At 45.1% G+C, this 13,924-nt stretch overlaps 1 protein-coding gene and 1 pseudogene across 1 annotated transcript in view; both read left to right on the plus strand.

Moving 5' to 3' along the window:
- SAE1 (SUMO1 activating enzyme subunit 1) overlaps nucleotides 1-13,924 on the plus strand; it is a 77,157-nt gene that overhangs the window by 39,601 nt on the left and 23,632 nt on the right. The gene's annotated exons all lie outside the window — the stretch shown is intronic.
- Nucleotides 5,997-6,250, plus strand: LOC114197139 (V-type proton ATPase subunit e 1 pseudogene; annotated as a pseudogene).

Below are 13,924 nucleotides of genomic sequence, written 5' to 3' on the forward strand. Positions count from 1 at the left end.
CTAGGCCAGGAGTGGCAGGAAGGGGCTTTCCACTCCTCCCCCTACCCCCCTCACCCGTGGCATGTGTGGCTGAAGGACCCTCATTGCTGACCGGCAAGTCCACATCATCAGGCCACTTTCCCTAAGCCTCAGAACCCGTTCAGTGGCACAGGAGGGGAAGTGACTCGCCATCGTCATAGAACAAAATGGTGGTAGTCTACATCTCAATCCCAGGTCTCCTGACTCTTCCAGGGGCTAGTTCCTTCACACCACACCCAGTGCTCTTTCTGGCTGTTTTTGGATATCCATCACAGCCTTTCTTGAGCCTCTCTCTCTGCAGCAGGTGACAGGTTCTAACCTTTCTTGCGTGGTGTCATACACACATTCCTAGTGATTTTTTTTGGTCAGTTGGTCTCTCTGAGCTCTGCTGTGTCTTTCCAGAGGGGCTGCAATCGGAACTACCGGGAGTGCTCCAGATGCAATGGGCACAAGGGCCTGGCTTGGCTTTGGGGAGCTACTCTACGAATGCATACTTAATTAACACCCGTGACTGCCTGCTGGACTAAAGTTCTGGAAGTAGAGGGAAATGGCTGACGTGATCTCTTTCCCTGGTTATTCCAGCAGCTTAGAACCCTCTCCTTGTGGGTATGAAGCTGATCCTCTGCGGGTGTATCATCTTAATCTTATACCCAGGGAAATAAATACTCCTTTCGATTTTCTGCTCAGCCATTCATGGAGCTATGGGATTCTCCTGTGATTTGACCTCGTTGGATTTATGCAGCAAAGCATAGCAGCTTCCACATGTGAAGTTGCCTTGTGCCAAATACACTTGCCATTAACAGTATTTGTGACTTTAGGCAAATAACTTGCTTCTCTAGGATTTTGTTTCCTCGCTTCTGAAATGATAGGACTAAATCAGCCAGCCTGTCTTGAAAATCTTTTTCTGAGTCTAAATAATCAGTGAATCTAATAAAATATCATTCTTGTGGCTTGTATTTCTCTACTTTTATACTTGTATCTTTTTTTAAAAAAAGATTTTATTTGAGAGCGAGAGCATGAGCGCACAAGTAGCGGAAGTGGCAGAGAGAGGGAAAAGCAGATTCCCCACTGAACAGGGAGCTCTATGTGGGACTCGATCCCAGGACCCGGGGATCATGACCTGAGCCGAAGGCAGACGCTTAATGGACTGAGCCACCCAGGCGTCCCTCTACTTTTATATTTATAATTAACAACTTTATTGACTTATGATTTATACCAGAAAACTTAGTTTAAGTGTATTTCTTTAAAAAAAATTCTAGAAGTTATTTCTTGTTTTGTTTTGGGGGGTGTTTTGTGATTTTTAAAAAATTAATTAATTCAAACAATATTCTCCACGTAGTCCCAAAGTTTGATTTTAATTAGAAGCATTCTTTTTGCCCAGCCTGTTTTGATTGCTAACCATGGCAGTAAAAGTACAGCCTGAGTAGAGACTGATCCAGTCTTGTGTCTTGGAAAAAGCCTGGGCTTTGGAGGCTGACAGAGCTGAGCTCAGATCACAGCTACCCCCCCTTATCAACAGGCCTAACCTTTGGTGCATGAGCTTCATTCAGATCTAGGTTCCTAACTTGGGGCTGAGGGGGCTCGGGGATAGCACTGCCTTCCCTTGGCTCTAAGAGATGTACTGAGGTGGTAAATGTGAAAAACGAGTGCCGGGGCACAGCTTCTAGACTATTGAATATTTTCCTTTGACTCTCTTCAGAACATTTTCCAGTCACATATTGAGGAGGAGGAGAGTTGGTTTTGTTTTTTAAGTCAAGGTTTGCACACCTGAAATTGATATAATTCTAAAATGGCCTTAGATTTGTTATTATAAAATCAAACAATGGTAACGTCTGACTTAAGGTTGTGGGATGGCCTTAGGGAATATCCAGGTTGAGTGGTCATCTTTTCAGGCACTACTGTGGTTTTCATGTGGCGTGTAAGGATGGTTATTGTGTACTGAACAAGGCTTGCTGCTTTACCTCGCATTGTGCTAAGCATCTGACATATTCTCATTATTATTGGGATAACCTTTGAAATACAGTTGCTGTCCCATTTTCTTTAAGGAGACCAAGGTTGAGCATGGCTGTGACTTGCTTGGGCATACGCTTGGTTTTATAGACAGAACCAGGATTTAGACTACGAGGTCTGTTTGGTCCATGGACTGTGCTCCTCACATCTGTAATATGCACCTCTAAGCTAAGTGATTTTGTTAAACTGCAAATCAGGAGCTCTCCATGTTAGAGAAATGGGATCACCACCACAGTACAGAAAACCCTGGTTCAGATATGTATTAGACACAAAGATTGTCTGAATTCTGACCCAGATAGTCTTCCTCCTCCCCCAAGAGACACTTGAGTTTTATTTTTTTGAAAAAGTACCACAGTAAGCAGTTTTCAAAGAATTCACAATGGTGTAAAAGGGTAAGTTTTCTTCGTTATACCCTCCCCATTTTCCCCACTTCCAATTTGTGGGGGAAACTACTGTTTAAGAATACCTTGCCAGGGCACCTGGGCGGTTCGTTCGGTTAAGCGTCTGCCTTTGGCTCAGGTCATGATCCCGGGTTCCTGGGATAAAGCTCCCCATCGGGCTCTCCGCTCAGTGGGGAACCTGTTTCTCCCTCTCCGTCTGCTCCTCCCCCTGCTTGTGCTCATTTGCTCTCCCTCTTTCTCTCTCTGCCAAATAAATAAAATCTTAAAAATCTCCAACTTAAAAAGAATTTCTTGTCTCTCTGGGGTGGCTCAGTCGGCTAAGCATCCAACTCTTCTGGGGCGCCTGGGTGGCTCATTCGTTAGGCATCTGCCTTCGGCTCGGGTAGTGATCCCAGGGTCCTGGGATCAAGCCCCGCATCAGGCTCCCTGCTCCGCAGGAAGCCTGCTTCTCCCTCTCCCACTCCCCCTGCTTGCGTTTCCTCTCTCGCTGTGTCTCTCTCTGTCAAATCAATAAAATCTTTTTTAAAAAAAAAAAACAACTCTTTTTTTTTTTTTTTTTTTTTAAGATTTATTGATTTGAGAGAGAGAGCCAGCACACACGCACGAGTAGTGGGGAGGAGCAGAGGGAGTGGGAGAAGCAGACTCCGCGCTCAGCAGGGATCCCCCACTCGGGGCTCAATCCCAGGAGGCTGGGATCATGATCTGAGCCGAAGGCAGACGATCAACTGAGCCACCCAGGCACCCCAAGCATCCGACTCTTGATTTTGGCTCAGGTCATGATCTCAGGGTCGTGAGATTGAGCCCTGCATCGGTCTCTATGCTGAGGATGGAGTCTGCCTGGCATTCTCTCTGCCTCTTCCGGCTGTATGCTTTCTCTCTCTCTCTCTCTCTCTCTCTCTCTCTCTCTCTCTAAAATAAATAAATCTTAAAAAAAAGACTGTCTTGCCTGTCTTCTTGGAAAATGGTTAACAGTTATAATCGTGCATGTGTATATGTAAACCAAACTATTAAAGCAGCTTGCTCTTTTCTACTGGATTGCCTTAAGTGAGATGGAAAGATCTTGGAGCATATATAGAGTGACCTCCTGTGTCTTGTTGGCTGTATGATGTATTCCTTTGGGTGTACCATTGTTTGTGACCAGTTTCATCTTGAAAGGCATATAAGCTGTTTTCAGTTTTTCCTGGTCCTTGGAATTTGTTCTGAAGAGTCTTTCTAGGAAGGTGACTTACACACCTGATGATGCCTTAGGAGTTCCTAGTGAGGACACAGTGCTTGCTCGGCTATGGTGCACGCCCGAGAAAACCTCATAGGGGACCCAACTTTGTCTCACTATCGCCCAGTAGAGCACACAGTAGGTGCTCCGTAAGTATTTTTTGCCTGAGTGACTGCCTTTTGCTAGTCTGGTCATTTGGTCCACTCTAGAGGGAGAGCAGCCTGCCCACTGGTGTCCCTGCAGGATCTTCTTGCCTGCCCATTTCTCAGGCACCCATCAGGCTCGATTCCAGCCCCTCACATGTAGGTGTTTCTTACTGCCCCATTCACAATTCAGCCTCTGGTGAAGCAGCTGCTCTGTGCTGTCTGTGTGCGTGTGTGTTTGCCTTGTTTGGGTGTCGAGTGTTTTTCCAGTTTACTTAATAAGATAGTGGCCAGACTGCATGCTTCCTGCTGCATTTTTCCACTATCTTGAGAGTTGGCCTCACCATCTGTGAGCAAAAGGTCTCATCTTTTTATTATTCTCCCATGGCATGTTGCAAAACATTAAGCGTGAGCTGGTTTCCTGTGGCAAAAAGTTGACTTTGATTTGTTCTTTTTGAGGTTACTGTGAGTTTATCATAACAGGAGTGCTAAAAATAATCAGGTCTAGTATGGAAACAGCATTCACTTACCAGCATGAACAATAACATGCAGGTTTAGCCCAGAGCAGGAAGAGATGGGCTTCATCACAAGAGGAGAATTACTTAGCAGAGAATCCTTGGCAATTTGAACTTTCTCGGTCTCTGTTCTGATGAGTCGTGGAAAAGTACTTAGGCTGTTTTTGAGCCACAGAATTAAAGCTGAAAATAATCTTAACCAAACATTGTTTGAGCACCTGCTAAATGCCAGATCCTGTGCCTGGGAATCCTCATCGGATGCTTGCCAGTGGGAAAGAGAAACACAAATAATTCTCCTCCTCGTGAGGAGAGCTTTAACAGGGCTCTGGACAAGGCTGTTGTGTTGTGCTGTTCTGTTCTTCAGCATGTGTGAATTACTTCATAATAAACTACTGAGGAGCTCAGGGAACCGGGGGTCTGGCCGTCTTTGGGAAGCCGACGAGTCTTCACAGAGGACAAGACATTTGCGCTGGCTTCTAAAGAAGGGTTTGCTAGGGGCTCAAGAGAGGCGAGAAGATCGCAGGTAGAGGAGCCGTCCCTGCAGGGGGCCAGCACAAGCTCTCGGAGCTGGCTGGAGGGGAGATCATCAGGGCCCTGCTTTTTAGCCTTTTAATTCTTTTATTTTTATTTTTTTAAGATTTTATTTTTAAGTGATCTCTACACCCAGTGTGGCACTCGGGAACTCACAGCCCTGAGATCAAGAGTCGCATGGTCTTCCCAGAGACTGAGCCAGCCAGGCTCCCCCAGGCTTTTATTCTTACAGCCAGTCATTCCCCAACTGATAGAATATCAGAATCACTCAGGGAACATTTGAAAAATACAGATTCCCTGGTCCTAGTTCAGATTTATTGGCTCAAAATAACTAGGGGAGCCTGGCATATCTGTATGTTCGTAAAGCTCCACAGCTTCTGAAGGCCCAGCCAATTAGAGGGAAACTGCCACAGGGGAGGGGGTACCCATGTCCTGTGTCACAGCTTTGAGCTCATTTGTGTTCTTACTTTACAGCGTATTAAGTATTTATTTCAAATGGGGCCATTACTATACTGAGGCAGGAAAAAGGAACTAACCCATGTAGCTTTTGAATATATACCCTCAGACTAAAGAAAAAAGAACTATAAACAAATACTGAACTCTAATTAGTAGGTTTGTTTTTCACAGTGGTGTATGGGTTAGCAATTCTGAAACTAGTTACTGTTTGTTCTAGAATTGAGCAGATAGGTAAATATATTTTGGATAATGAGAATCACATTTTTTTTTATTACCAGAAAAGGGAGTTCCTGTAAGTATGGAAGGTGGGAAAGGCTAGAAGGAACTCTGTGAGATCAGATGGGAATTGGAGTCACCAGATGAACTCAGGGTTTTTCTGCGTAGATACAGAAATAGATGTGTGTATGTGTGTGTCTTCACATTTATGCATGTGTATTTCCTAGTTCTGTTTGTTGAGAGGGCTTAGAAGCAAGGACACTCTGGTAGCAAGCCATGAATACACTTCATGCCCAGATCCTGCTTGTTAATGTCCTAAGAACCAGGCTGTCTTGGAGAAATGGCTGATTCTGGGGCTTGGGAAGGAACATCACAGGTGAGCTTGGAGCATCCTGCTATGCCAGAAAGTAAGGATGTGCTCAAAGAATGATGGGTCATGGGGTCGGACCAAAGTGAGGCGGCTGGGCAGGGGCTGGTAGCTTCGGCGGCAACCATGGCATATAACGGCCTTATGGTGCCTCTCCTCATAATGAGCGTGTTCTAGGGCTTTGTCAGCTTCTGCGTGCCCTGGTTCATCCCTAAGGGTCCCAAACGGGCCGTTATCATCACCATGTTGGTAACCTGTTCAGTCTGCTGCTATCTCTTTTGGCTGATTGTAATTCTGGCCCAACTCAACCCTCTCTTCGGACCACAGTTGAAAAAAGAAACCATCTGGTACCTCAAGTATCATTGGCCTTAAGGAGGAAGACCTGCTCTCCAGGGCTCCATCATTGAGGTCACAGGGAGAATTCCTCTAGATGCAAAATCAACGCCAAACCCAGACCACCTTTGACTCGCCTCTTTTGGCCATCAGCTGCCTTAAATATTCACACCGCATTTGAATATCTTATTCTACAATGCAGTTATTTTTTCCTGTCAACCTTTTTTACATTTTGATGAATTATGTGCCTACTTAACCTAAACTGTGCTGACTCTATAAAGTGTTTAGGCACTCTTCTGAGATAGAAGGTGCTATTCTTCTGAGAAATACATTGCTCGCTCCTTGGAACCTGTGAATTTGAAGATACCTGCCAGGTCACAACATGGGAATCAGCAATGTGTTTAACTGTCACAAGACAGAATCCAGTGGGGCAGTCAGGAGAGCATGTTCAGAGGGACTGTCTGTCCCAACAGAATTGCACCAAAGTATATTTTCAGGATGACTTTCTTATTTCTGCCATCTACTGGAATAAATTATTTTTCTGCTTTCTGTGGAGAAAAAAAAAACTATGGGTCATGTCAGAAGGACACAGGAGCCAACTTGAAGGGGCTCCTCCTGGTGAAATCTGGGACAGTTGGAGGATCAAGTAAATAATAGATTATAACCCATTGAATGAATAAAAGAACCCATGAGTCTATACTGATAGATAAACGAATAAATGGGGGAGAGACGAAATTTTTTTTTTCATAAACGAATAAAGCAGGAGCAATGAAGATAAAAAAATCTGTATAGGGGCGCCTGGGTGGCTCAGTCGTTAAGCGTTTGCCTTTGGCTCAGGTCATGATCCCAGGGTCCTGGGATCGAGCCCCGCATTGGGCTCCCTGCTCGGCGGGAAGCCTGCTTCTCCCTCTCCCACTCCCCCTGCTTGTGTTCCCGCTCTTGCTGTGTCTTTCTCTGTCAAATAAATAAAATCTTAAAAAAAAAAAAAAATCTGTATATGACCATCACCATAGCAGTAAAAGTTGTTTCAGTCAAGAATCCTTGATGGAGGGGCGCCTGGGTGGCTCAGTCGTTGTGTCTGCCTTTGGCTCAGGTCATGATCCCAGCATCCTGGGATCGAGCCCCACATCGGGCTCCCTGCTCTGCGGGAAGCCTGCTTCTCCCTCTCCCACTCCCCCTGCTTGTGTTCCCTCTCTTGCTGTGTCTCTCTCTGTCAAATAAATAAATAAAATCTTAAAAAAAAAAAATCCTTGGTGGATGCTAAACCTAATGGGAAGGTTTGCTGTGAAGTAGAAGAGATGTCTCTTCCCAAGTTACTTTTTTAACTAATTACAGAGAGAGACTTTAGAGAACCCTGGCAGATTGTACCTCAACCGAGAGATCAAAGTTGATATTCTGGGAATGGGACAAAAAGAGCTCATGCGTCCCGAGAGGATGCACTGAGAAGGACACACCACCACTCTGGATTTCCTGTCCAAAATGGGTAATGTGAGTCTAATTACGAGGAAACATCAGACCAACTCGAATAGAAGAATATTCTGTGAAGTAAATGACTTGTACTCTTCAAAGTGTCACAAAGAACTGAGGAACTCTTGTTCCAGATTAAAGGAGAATAAAGAGACACGATAACTAAGTGGAGTGGAGAATTCTGGATTGGATCCGAGAGTAGGGGAAGACTTTTCTTTTGCTTTCGAGGACATTAGTGGGACAGTTGATAAAATTTGAAAAAGGTCTGTAGATTAGATATAGTCTATCAATGTTAATTTCATGGTTTGCATAATTGTTTTGTGGTTATGTAAGAGAATATTCTTGTTTTTAGGAAATACACCCTGAAGTATTTAGGAGCAAATGCTGTATCATTCAGGAAAAAATGAATATGTGTAGATACAGAGAAATAATGATAAATGTGGTAGAATGTTAACATTTGGGAAATCTAGATGAAGTTATACAGGAATTCTGTGTACAGTTTTTCTGTATGTCTAAAATTACTTCAAAAGTTAAAAATAGGGGCGCCTGGGTGGCTCAGATGGTTGAGCATCTGCCTTCGGCTCGGGTCATGATCCCAGGGTCCTGGGATCGAGCCCCACAACCGGGCTCCTGGCTCAATGGGGAGCCTGCTTCTTCCTTTCCCTCCGCCTCTCTCCCTGCTCATGCTTTCTCTCTCTCTCTCTCTCTCTCTGTCTCTGTGTCTCAAATGAATAAATAAAATCTTTAAAAAAATAATGTTTTAAAAAAAAAAAGTTAAAAATAAGGGCACCTGGGTGGCTTACTTGGTTAAACGTCTGACTTTTTGGCTCAGGTCATCTCCATGTCCTGTTATCAAGCCCTGTGTGGGGTTCCTTGCTCAGCAGGGAGTCTGCCTCACCTTTTCTCTCTCTTTCTCGCTCTCTCTCCCTCTCCCTCTCTCCCTTTGCCCCTACCTCCACTCTTGCTCCCGCGCTCAAATAAATATATAAATAAAATCTTAAAAAAAAAAAAAGTTGAAAATAACAAAAAACAAAAACAGTCTCCAAATGAACCGATTCTCAGCACCTGGAAAAATGCTGATATTTGATAGCTGATGAATAATACTTGCAAAGGGCTTATTGATGATCTGTGCGGGGTCCATAGAGTGCCATATTTTTTTTTAAGATTTTATTTATTTATTTGACAGGCAATACAAGCAGGGGGAGTGGGAGAGGGAGAAGCAGATCTCCCACTGAGCAGGGAGCCCGACACGGCCAGGATGGTCCTGGGATCATGACCTGAGCCAAAGACAGACACTTAATGACTGAGCCACCCAGGCGTCCCGAGAATGGCAGATTTTAACAGCACATCCTCGTCATCTCTTCAGATGGCGGGGAGGTCTGAAGCTGGTATTCTGTATGTACAGTTCCTCTGGAAAAGAGCTGTATAGGTTCCCTAGATTTTCAAGTGTTGCCTAGAGACCCTTGCTGTGGGAGAAATACCGCACATCACCAGAACAGCAAAGCCTTGATGAATTAGGTAGGAGATGATGAGCAAGTCTCCGTGGCCTCCACTATGGGGTTTTGCTCTGCAAAAAAGAATTTCCTCTGTCAGGCAGTAGTGGTAGGCAGACTGTAGGGGGTGTATTTGCATGTAAACAAGTCACACCTTCTGTCTGGAGCTGGGCAGGAACTTACTAAAAATACAAATGGTGGCTTGGAGGCAGGTACTAGGGGGGCAGAGGGCATAGATAGAGTGGTGGCCTCTTGTAACTCACTTCCCACTGCTGAGCCTCATTGGTTGTGGGGTGGATTAAAGATGAGGTGTCCTAATATGCTGCCTGTGTTTACCCAGAGCCAGAATGAATCTGTTGGAAGCCAGTGCTCCAAATTAAGCTGTTAACTTTGTTCCAGCCTATTTGCCTTTTTCTCTTCTGCAAAGCATTCGTGAAGTTCATATGCGTGATTGGCAGCTCCTTTCACCTAGAGCCCCAGCCCGGCCCTCTGTGTGGTGCTCTCTGGGACCCGAGTTCACTAGAGACCTGATCTCCCTCCCTCCTACTCACATGACCACGAGTTCTCCCATAGGACTGCCTCTCACCGGCAGCCTTCCTCAGTGCTGTGGTCCTTTTACCAGCCTCTGCCTTTAGAGCTCCTCCTTCTGATCCATTTTTAGTCACCAGATTGATCTTTCTAAAAACTGAAACCCTTCCATGAATCTTTTTTGCCATCAGGATACAATTTAAACTTTGCGGCTTAGCATTCTAGACCTGGGACCCGCTGACCTCTTTTCTCCTTTCCATTCCCTTCTGCCATCCTTGAACCCTACACTCTTACTGAACTACTACTTGCTGTCACCCCCTTCATTTCTATAACCATTTCCATTTCTTCTGCCTGGAATATCCTGCTTCAGCCCTTCCCACTTAACCCTCATTGCTCAGCTCCAGTGCTACCTCCAAGAACCTAACTCCCCTTATCTGAGTTGAGTTTCCTTCCTCTGTAATCCCCATGCCACCCCCAGACAACAGAGCTGACTCGAGGGCTATCTTGTGGGCTCCCTCGTCTCTTGACTGTCCAGCAGAGGCCTGATGCAGAACGGGCTTCGTCAATGTGGGTCAATTGCTGAGGCTACCTGTCCTACGTTTGGAGAGTTTTGCTAATTCCTTTTTGTTTTGTTTTTTAAGATTTTATTTATTAGAGAGCATGAGTGGGGGGTGGGCAGAGGCAGAGGGAGAAGCAGACTCCCCACTGAGCAGGGAGGGAGCCTGATGCGGGCTGATACCAGGATGCTGGGATCATGACCTGAGCCAAGGGCAGGCAAATGCTTAACCAACTGAGCCACCCACGCACCCCAGAATTTTGCTAATTCTTAACCTGTGGCTTCATTAGTTTATTTTAGGCTCATGTAAAGCTGCTTAGATGGTGCTAATTTGCCTGAGTCCTTTTCTCCACTGTGGCACAAGACTGGAAGTACCTGTAAGACCCAGACGTAGCTGTAGGACTGTGCCAATAAGCATCTAAAGGATGGAGAAGTATTTCCATGCCTTTAACTCTCATGTCCAGGGAGCAAGGGCTTGTTAACAACCAGCAGCTCCTGTCTCTGCTAGGAGCTGGAGAGGTCAGGGCCCTTCACTGGGGGATTAGGCTCTTTTCTAAAGTGACTGATTGTCCTTGGTTTGTAAATCTAGCCAGACAAGTTTGGGGTTCACATCTCCTTTCTCCTGCCTGTAGAATCTTCTCAGTCACCAATACCTTGAAGTCTCCAGAGTTGGATCTGGAAAGAAGAAGTTTAGGTCCCAGCTCTGCATATATTTCTTGACCTTAAGCAAGTCCCTTCACTTCGTGGCCTCTGTAGAAATGGAGATTTTGAGAACTTTATACTTAGGATGATCATATATATGCGAACCTTCAAAGTAGTTCTGTTTTGTCCTTTTTTAAATTGTAAAAGTGAGACAGATTAGTAAAATGTACAGATAACTTCAGAGGAAACAGCCATTTCTTATATATTCTTCTAGAACTTTCTTTTTTTAGGTTTACTTATTTTTTTTTAGTAACCTCTACACCCAATCTGGGGCTTGAACCTGCAACCCTGAGATCAAGAGTCTCATGCTCCTAAACGAGCCAACCAGGCACTCCTAGAACTTTCTAGTATTTTATTTTATTTATCTTTTTATCTTTTTATTTTTTAAAGATTTTTATTTATTTTTGTGAGAGAGCGAGAATGAGAGACAGAGAGCACATGAGAGGGGGGAGGGTCAGAGGGAGAAGCAGACTCCCTGCTGAGCAGGGAGCCTGATGCGGGACTCGATCCCGGGACTCCAGGATCATGACCTGAGCTGAAAGCAGTCGCTTAACTAACTGAGACACCCAGGCACCCGAACTTTCTAGTATTTTACACCTCATGTTTCATCGTCTCCGCGTGGATTCTTTTGCAAGGTGTCTTGATGGTGGGTGCTTTGTAATATTTTTTTTCCTGTTGTAGACTCTAGAAAACTTTGTTTCTTTGATGCCTCCTCCTCCAATTCTCCCTGACGCCACCACACTCCCTACTTACCTCCCTGTTTTTATGATTTGTAAATTGTCTTTGTCTCTAGGCCTCAGCTTGATTTGGTGATGAGTTCTGTTCAGAGGGAACTTCTTATTTTAGAACTTGTGACCTTTGCAGACCAGGTCAAGGGCAGCCATTCCCATTCGGGCCTGGCATTCCCCACTGGGTGTTTTGGTGTCCAGCAGTGACAAGGACCACTGAGGAGGAGACGGCCACAGGGAAGTGGGTTCCGATAAGGGGGTGGCAGTCGAGTACTTGTTGATTCACTGCTGTCATGACCACAGATGTTTAAAAATAATTTGTAGGAAGGGCGAAAGAAAAAAAGCAGTGGTTTTTTGGTGGTTGTTGTTCTGTTTGGGTTTTTTAGGTGCCACTGCCTTATCAGTGGTAGAGAACGCAGACCGCAGTCATTCAGAAAGGAAGGCAGTGCCATGTGAGAGAAGAGAGGTGAGGGGAAGGGCAGAGGTGACCCGTAAGTACGGTCTAGTGCCTCACAGCTGTCAGCGCATAGTCTGGCGAGAAAACCCATCCTGGTGAGGCACTGCTCCACTCTTCAGTCTGACAAATGGGCATAACCCTAAATCCGCCTCATCGGACAACAGGGATTAAACAAAGGCCCGGCCCCTGTTGTGCCTTCATCATTTTTGATTAAGAGCTTTACATGTGTCACAATCCCATTAAATCTTCATAGCGCCCTCGTGAGAGCAGATCTTATTATGATCGTCCATTGTCATCTTAGGATATTGACTGTTGGACAGGCTGTCATTTGTCCAGGGTCACCAAACCTAGTAAGTGTCTTAAGTGTTGCCCAACGCAGTCAGATTTCAATTACAGCAGAGCCTTGTACAACACAGATTTGAAATGTGCAGGTCCACTTACGAATTTTTTTTTTTTTTTATAAATACAGTACAGTACTGTAAAATGTATTTTCTCTTCCCTGTGATTTTGTTAATAACATTTCCTTTTCTCTACCTTACTTTATTTTAAGAATACAGTATGTAATAGATAGAACACGAATATTTGTTAACCAACTGTTTCTGTTACCACTAAGGTTTCCGGTTAGCAGTAGGCTATTAGTAGTGAAGTTTTTGGAGAATCAAAGTTATATGTGGATTGTCGAGTTCACGGGGGGTCAGTGCCTCTAAACCTCTGTTGTTCAAAGTTTGACTATATTAGCATCACCAATTAATGGCATTATGTCCATTTTACAAATCTCAATTTCACAAGAGCCCTGTGACATTTCCTTATCCCACTTTGGCAGATGGGAACCTGAGGCCCCTGAGAGCAGACTGTAATAATGGGCAGCATTGTCAACGAGACCTGCCTGGTTGTTTGCTTTGCAGCCCTATGTCTTCCCCACCCCCGGCATTAGCCTGTGTTTGAGCTGCTCTTGGGCCCCCAGCCCAGCTGCAGTTCTTGTTCAGCGCCTCCCATCTTTTCTCCTACTGTCAGACCACAGTCACGGGAATGTCCTGTGCCATCTTCCCTCGGTGAGAGCCGTTGGCAGAGAGCAGCAGATGCCCAGAGTCAAGGTCATGTGCCACTCAAGTGCTGGGCTAGAGAAAAGCCCCTGTCTCCCTGCTGCTTGTGACCAGGCAGGGTGAGTGTGAATGCAGAGGGCTCTGTCAGAACCGCTCTGTGAGTAGAGGGTGCGGTTGGCAACGCTGAGAGAGAAGGGGCCCTGCGGCAGGGGGCTGTGGATCTCTCTGCTTGCCCTCTACATAATTGTCCCTGCGTTTTAGAATTTCCTTGACATCTTCTTTTTGTAAGTTACATACAGTCTTTGCATACTAGGCAAAATGTTCTACTTCAAAGGTGAGAGTCAAGCTTAGGAATCACTTGACATTTTTTAGAGGAGAATCAGGTATTTGGCTGGACAAGAGTCTGACTGAGTGGTTGGCATTATTCTAAACTGGTGGGCTCTGGGGTGGGGAGCCAAATCCATTTGAAGTGATTTTTATTTTGTGAACTAGCGTGTCTCCTATCTTGTCTCTGCTCCTAGGGAGGGGGGGTATAGCATTGAGATTATGAATGTGATGACCTTTGAGTCCATTGTGACACTGAGCCTCTCTGTCCCAAGACTCAGTTTCCCACTTCTAGAATGGGGTGGGAACAGTTGTACCTTACCTCCTTCTGTTTTGTTTTTACATAGCGGAGTGTATTCTGAATATAGGATATTAAAGAATTTTTTTAAGGTTTTATTTTTAAGTAATCTCCACACCCAATGT

The sequence above is a fragment of the Eumetopias jubatus genome, unplaced genomic scaffold (assembly GCF_037043125.1).
Source record: "Eumetopias jubatus isolate StellerSeaLion01/CBP00866 unplaced genomic scaffold, mEumJub1_p1.0 scaffold_10, whole genome shotgun sequence".
NCBI lineage: Eukaryota > Metazoa > Chordata > Mammalia > Carnivora > Otariidae > Eumetopias > Eumetopias jubatus.